The sequence below is a fragment of the Prosopis cineraria genome, unplaced genomic scaffold (genome assembly GCF_029017545.1).
Source record: "Prosopis cineraria cultivar Desert tree isolate PC_DT_omini unplaced genomic scaffold, ASM2901754v1 PC7, whole genome shotgun sequence".
In the NCBI taxonomy this organism is placed as follows: Eukaryota; Viridiplantae; Streptophyta; class Magnoliopsida; order Fabales; family Fabaceae; genus Prosopis; species Prosopis cineraria.
Window position 1 is genome coordinate 27,340,163 of NW_026555338.1, and position 8,373 is coordinate 27,348,535.

Sequence of the window (8,373 nt, forward strand, 5' to 3'; positions counted from 1 at the left end):
TATATTACATTTGAAATAATATAAAAATTTTGGATAAAAAAATTATTAAAAAAATGACAGAAAATATTTTTAGAGCGGAAGTTGTCATTTGCAATCACATTTTAATTATTATCAAAAAAATTTATTATTTAAATTAAAATAACTATTGATACTTATAATACTTAAACTTTAGTGAATAAAATAAATTTATAGAAGAAAAGTTGTAATTACTTTTTTTATTTTAATCATTATAAAAAAATCATTATTTAAATTAAAATAATCTTTAATATTTGTAATACTTGAATTTCAATCATTAAAAAATTTATATAGCAAAAATTGTTATTTACTATCTAATTCTAGTTATTGATAAAAGAAAAATAATTATTACTTAAATTAAAGTAATCATTTAAAATTATTATAATCATCTTACAAAATACATTAATGTTAGAAAAATTATAAAACTTGAAAAAAAATATCACATTTCGCAAGATTTTATTGTCATTGTATATTTCAAGTGAATTTTTCTATTATTTTTTCAAATTTTTAAATGAATATGTTTTTTATTCTAACATTTAGTTACATCTTTTTTGTATCAGGCAAAATTTGAAATAATTTTTACTTTAACCAATGAAATCACACAACTTGTGAGGGAGACTTTGTTCAAGATCATTAGACTTCCTCAGTACTAAGCAAAAAAATTTGGGAGTTTTCCCCCTAGCTTTTCAAAATAGTAATTTTTTTTATTATTTTTAAAAGTTTCTTTTCTATTAGTCTTTTATTTTGCTCACAATCCAAACAAAAAGGTTAAACGATATGGGAGCTTTGTAACCTTTTTTTTTTAAGAACCTATACATACGTTGACTTACCAGAATACAAGGAGTTCAATTTTTCTGTTTCCATCATCATTTTCCAACTATTGAAGAGGTGGATGATGATCAAATATATAAAAGCTAACATTAAGATCATGAGAAAGTCTGGCTAAATAATCTGCATACAGATTGTCCTCCCTACATGAATGATTAAAATGAAGGTCCCAACTTCTCTGAGACGATAAACAAGCATCCATAATGATATCTCTAAAAAGGTAACTATCCTCGTAACCTATTTGAATGAGGTTAATAGTAGCTGTGCAATTCATCTTAATGTTCATCTTTCTAAAGCCATGATTCCAGCATAACATTAGCCCTTGTCTAATAGCTATAATCTCTGCAATAGTAGGTGGGACGTTAACAATCTTATTGCCAAAACCTGTCTTCCAATTTCCTTGCCCATCCCATATGACTCCTCTAAATGCATGTACACTTCAATTGATTGGCACGTTTCTCCGCTCCTTTTCCTTTCATAGGCCAATTGGGGGGCTTTATTGGTCAAGTTAGAGTATAAACAAGCTTTAAAGAAACTAGATAGTGCATTACATTGAAGGTCATCCAGATTTAGCCTCCAAAACTCGATGATACCTAGTTACCCAAATATCATAAGCAAATGTATCTATAAAAGGTATGCCAAGCTATCTTCCTTGTAAAGTCTTTGCCTATTTCATGAGTCATGTTCCATTTCACCTAATCAACCCCTTAAAGCTTTTGGAACGTGTTCCAATGCTATTCTTTGATCACAGCTTTCCATTGTTTAGCGGCATTATGGCAGCCCCTCAGTTGATGCATTGAGCCCTCCAGCAAGTCACATCCAAAAGGGCAATTCCCATCTACTTCTAGTGCTCTTCTTCTCTTGAGATCGACGATGTGTTTGTCCATGTGCAAACAACCACATAAAGGATTTTATCTTTTCTGCAATTGGCCATTTCAAAAAGGTTCTCCACACACTGTGAGCATTCTATCAAACACCTACAAAAGCAAAAAAATATGCAGATTTAACAATAAAAGATCCGTCATTAGGCCCTTCTACTCTACTTTGTCTTCTTCTAGTCACCGTCAAAGCATGAAAAAATTTACCATTTTTATTTTCCCATTTTATCCTTTATCAAATCTTTATTGATGAGTACTGTTGCAAGTTAAGAGTATGGATGGACTAAATGAAAATTATGATCCATAACTCAGAAAAAAAATTTCAAATTCTATTATCACTAATGGTGTGCACAGAGAAATCTTTTGCAATTTGGAACCTATTGTTTATTTTTGTATATAATTACCCATTACTCATGAAATGAGTCAAGTAGAATCACACTGATAGCAAAAATTTCCAAAAGAGTATTTAATATAGCTACATACCAAAGACTTAAACTTGAGACCATTGGTTAAGCTAGCACAGTCGTTTACCAGTTGAGTTATGTGTTCATTAAGGAATTAAAATTTATTAAAATCTAGCTAAGTGATATTGCTCACCTAACAATATTACTTCCAACAACTTTTACATACTATATTTATAAAATTATGAAATATAAAAACATAATATTAATAATTGTCTTTGTAAACAATAAAAAAAGGAAAAATCACACTGCAAGCCCTAAAAAGTAAAAAATTACACTTTGGGCTCAATACATTATGATATTATACCACAAGCCTTAGGGCTCTTGTTGCAATTTTTCTTCAAAGCAAAAGTACAATTTTGCCTTTGTGTGATTTGAAAGCTCAACTTGTGCAAAACCTTCATTCACAAAACACAACACAATGTTCATGAATGTACAATACGATATTTATGAATCCTTAATACAATGTTCATGTGTGTCGAGTTTACCTATAAATTCTTTTTGGTCAAACAGTTGATTTATAAGTTAAAATATACAAATCACACGAAGTACATACAACACAATGTCCATGAATGCATGAACATCGTGTTGTGCATCCATGGACGTTGTGTTATATATTTTTTGTATCACTTGTACATTTTATTAAATCCATTGATTAAGTAAACAAGTATGAACATTATATTGAAAATTCAAAAATATCGTGTTGTGCACACTGGGACTTTGTATTGTACATGATTTGAGTTTTGAAATCACACAGGGTAAAATTGTACTTTCACTTTTAAGAAAAATTATAACAAGGGCTAGAGCCATCAATTAGGGCTGAGCCCGTAGGGCCGACCTTTTTAAGCCCGAAAAAATTAAGGGCTGGGCTACTATTTTGATCTTTAAAAAGATAAATCGAGCTTAAAAGAGCTAGATCTTTTAAACCCAAAAATAAAAGGGCTGGCCCTTTAAGCCCTAATACATTTAAAAAAAACAACATAAAAATATATATAAAAAAAACACCGCATCACTCAAGCTCAGCACTTACTCTCTAGTCCAGATAGTAAACATGCACATTATTATTTGTTCACTTTGAATATTTTTGCATTCTTTAACTAACTTGAAATTATGATTTTAGTTTATTATTTATTGCAAATAATGAGGATGAAAAAGGAAGATATGAAAAGTTTAACATATTTGCCATTGATGAGGATCTACAAGGAGAATGATCAAATTATATTGATGTTGATGATGATAAAAATCATCAAGATTTAGCTAATGATGCTACCAACGTGTAATTGATGTCGGAGTTAATTTTAGGATGTTATTTTTTTTATCAAACTTAAAAATTTTTGTTATGTAAATTGATTTTATTTTATTTTCCTAGACTTAATATGATGTGTAATAATTTTGCTAGGATTTTAAATATATTTTTTAAAATTTTTAAATTGAAAAATTAAAAATAAATAGGGCCGATGCCTTGAGGGCCAGGGCCGAGCTACTAAAAATAGAACCTTGAGATGTAATCGAGCTTAAAAGGGCTAGCCCGTTTAAGCCTGGGCCCTTAAAAGGCTGACCCTTTAAGATTGGGTTGGCCCTAATTGACACCTCTAATAAGGGCCCTTAGGCCTTAGTGTAATATTAGAATGTATTAGACTTGTAGTGTAATTTTTTTCTTTTTTAATGCTTGCAGTAAAATTCGTCCATAAAAAAATTAGGAATTGAAAGTTTTACTTTGCCAGGAAAATTGAAAGTTTACCAATCAATTTTCAGTTTCTTTTTTTTATTTTATCAATTATAATTGCTTATTTGTAAATTGAACCATGACAAATGTATATATTTCAATAATATGCTTTCATAACTTGAGTTATAAAGGTTAAGTTTAAAAACTAAATATAACTAAGGTATGGTTCTTTCAAAAATTAAAAGAAACATACATCGAGCATTTCCTGCATTTTTTTTTAACAATTTACAGAAAATGATTTTAAACACTTTTTGAATTAATGAAAATACATGAAAATGAATATGACAGTTAATTTCACAACTACTTATATTTTGTTGAATTCATAACAATTATTTATAAAAAAATTAATCTTTGAATCCTTAAACTTTTAACCCAATCTTTTAATTATGTCTCACTACAAATTAGTCCCTCAAGTCTGATTCACTACAACTCAATCCCTCAATTTTTGATTCATTTATAATTTAGTTTTTATTTTTCAAAATTTTTTTAAAAAATTATCCTTATCAAATAAAATGGATAAAAGAAATGCTTATATATCATTTTAAAATACCCTCCTTTTGATCTTTAATATGCGATTTGAACTCACATGAAAAAAAAAAACTAACAAAAGTTGAGGGATTGAGTTATAGACAAGTTAAAAATTAAAAGATTGAGTTATATACAAGTTAAAAGTTGAAAGATTGAGTCGCAATGAATTATAATCAAGAGATTGAGTTACAAGTAGTTAAATTGAACTAAAAGATTAATTTTTTTTATTTATATTATCTTAATTGAAAATTGTATACAAAATTTGCTAATCTATAAAGCGGACGTTGTTATTTAGATTAGAGGTAGGCAAGAGCTGGAGCCTAGGTTCCGATTATGATTAATAAGTCAATGCTGATTAATTATAATGAGAAGGGACAAGATTGCCCTACAATTTAAAAGATTACAGAAGTCTTATAAACCTTACTATACAAATCTAGTAGAATTTAGTTTATTGGCTAGAAATTGGTTGTCTTTAATTGGTTGATGGACTTTAGCCTTGTGTTAATATTGCTATGTCATCGGTTGATTTAACCGTTTTATTTTTTATTTTATTTTCTTCTTATTTAAATGATGGAATATCTTTAGACAGTTTTTTTTTTTTTTAATGGGATCTGGCAGTCTTTTCCATGTTTCATGTTTCATTTTAGCTTTTGTGTTGTTAGTTTGTCCAGTTTGGGAAAACTTGGTTTGTAATTTATTTTAGGTTTTTTTTTTCGGTGTTGTTTTTTGTGTGGTGGGCCTGAGAGAATAGTGTTACTATTTTTCTTAAGGGTTTATGTTGTAATCTGTTTCTATAATTTTAATTAAGTTTACTTTTGTTGACCAAAAAAAAAAGTTTCCATCATTTTTTTTAAAAAAACCTAACGTCAAATAATTCACTCTAATTGTTTTAATTAAAATTTCTAATTTTATTTAAATTATTTATAACCTTTGCAATGTATGAGGTTTAAATCTAGCTATAGTTAGTTGGCGACAAAAAAAAAAAAAGAGTCTAGTTATAATTATAATGACAATTGATGAAATAAAGATATTTAAAAAGAAAAAAGAATAATGTGAATCTGTCTTTACGCAAGGCAAGCCTTAGGTCATGTTTGGTACATGATAATTAAGTTCAAGAGAAATGAAATTAGAATTGGAATCATGCTTTTAATAGTTTGGTATGCATGAATTCAAATTCTTTATGGATTCCAATTTTGCCAAAATACTCAAGAATTCAATTCCATCTCCATCATGATAGAATTGCCACAATTCTATGGAATTGTCATAAGTGCCCCACATACACACTCTATCATGATGGCTGAGTTTTTGATTTTTTTTTATAAGGGTATTTTGGTCTTTATCTATTTTAAATACATATATTTATTAATATTATATTCAGATTCCATCTTCATACCAAACATATATTTATAACTCAATTCTATTCTGATTCCAATTTCAATTTCAATTTTTATTCCGATTCTGATTCCATCAAAAACTCTTCATCATACCAAACGATGCCTTAAATAATTAGACAAAAGGCAAGCCGCTAGAATAAAGACCTCTGGCTTGTGTCAGTATCAACTTTATATTTTTTCTGTTTAAAAATATACAATATTTTTAATTAAATCTTACTCTTTAATAAAATAGTTATTTATTTTTTAACTAATCCTATCTTTTTATATTTATCTTTATTAAATATTTTATAATAAATATAAAGTCATTATCAATAGGGATACTTTTAAAAAAAAGACAATGATTATACTTTAAAAGATTAAAAATAATTTATATTTTTAAATATTTAACTTTTTAAAAAATATTTTATATTTTTTAAGAAGGGAGTATAATAAAGCAAAACGAATCAGCTTCTAAATGAGCCATTAATGAATGCTGTACAACTTATGGGGATGTACTACTTGAAATACTCACTTGAGCTCTATCTGGGTATTAATTTTTGGTCTTATTATTTGTTGGTAACAGTGGAATGACCGTAACAAATTTATTTTTCAAAATGTTTTTGTCTAAAGGGTGCAGCTGGCAGCTGGCAGCTGGGGTTTGGATACTTGTTGCGTGAGTGTGGGATGCTCATTGTGAAATCCTGATGGATCCTGACTTCATGGGTGCCATTGTCATTTTGACAAGGGTAGCGCTACATAGAATTCGGAGGGGGGTGCAACTTAAAAAAATTATAAAAAGAATTCATATGTTCTAATATTTTATATCCTTTGATCCAAATATTTTGCATCTTTTAGCCTAACTTAAAAAATATTTAGGTTTCAAAAAATTTTATACTTTTGAAATTAGGAATGATATTACTAATTGTCATAGTAATGATATAAAAAGCTTTTTTTATTATGAAATTTGTGAAAAATTGACTGCAAAATATATGAAAAATTTATTGATGAATAATTGGCTAAAGACTTATATTGAAAAAGATATTTTTCTTAATATTAACAATAAAATGATTGCTTAACGATTCTATAATATGAAGCCACACGGGATACAATAGCTTTACTAAATTATTTTTAAATTATTAATTTTAAAAACGTTGCCCCCATGACCTAGGGTGCTAGCATCGCCACTGCATATTGAAGAATGTACTTCCTTACAAGCAAAACTTTGGGCTATGGTTGATGGATTAAATATGGCTTGGGATCAAGGTTTTAGAAAGATTAAACTAGATATTGACTATATGTTAACAGTGACTCTATTATCACAAAATACCACATATGTGAATGCTAATAGCCATTTGGTCTCACTCTCTTTTGCACAGGGATTGGCAAGTTGAGGTTGATTACATATACAGGAAAGGAAATAAATGAGTTGACTTCTTGGTATCTTTTGCTATCCCTATGAAATTAGGTGTGCATTACTTGGATAATTCACCAGCAATTTGAAAAAGCTCCTGGAAGACGAGGCTTTAAGCATTGGTCATATTTATATTTGTAATAACAGATTCTAGTTGAATCTCTTCTCCTTGATGAATGAAAAAGAAAAAAAGACCTTTGCAAGTTAATATTTTTATATGTCCATATACTTAAATGCCATTCCCCCAACAGCCTCACAAAAATCACAATATTTATTATAATCAATCATTCTTTATTCATAATCTTAAATTATTCACACTGAGAGTGAACAAAATGGGTACTATGGAGTGTGGATACTCCTTCTTGTGTTATTTACAAGTGAAGTGTTCCATTTGAATAAAAAAATCTTAATATTTGTTAACCTTAATAATTTTTCAATGTTGCTTTTCTTAAATTTGTCTGTGACTATTTAATAATATATTTTCTCTCCCTAACATTTAATAAAAGTAAAATAAAAAATTTATAATAAAAAGTCAATAACATGTTTTATAAATAGAAGGCTAAAATATACATTTAGTTTTTTTAATTTTACATAATGTTTTATTTTAGATTTTTAATTTTATTAAGTGTTTTATCATTTCTTTAATATTAACATAGTTAGTTTCATTAACAAGAAAAATTATTAAATATTGATAAAATATTATTAGATGTTGATATATTAAGCTTAATTTTTTAAAATAATAATGATTGACACAAAAAATAATCATTTAAAACTAACGATAATAAGGTTAGAGAATTTAAAATATAATTTATAAAATTATAAAATTAAGAGAGGAAAGTGAAACATTATACTTCCTTCATTTAAAAATGTAAGGCATTTTTTGAGGAGTTAGATTTTCAAAAATATAAGGCATTTTTAGTCTTTCGAGGTATAATCATTGCCCTTTTTTTAAAAGTGCCCCTATTGATAGTGACTTTATATTTATTATAGGATGTTTAATATGGATAAATATGAAAAGATAGGGTTAGTTTGAAAGTAAGTAACAACTTTATTGGGGGTAAGATTCAATTAAAAATGCTTTATATTTTTTAAAGGAATGAGTATAAAATTAAAGAACAATTTATATATTTAGCTTTGTATACTTAAGAGGCTT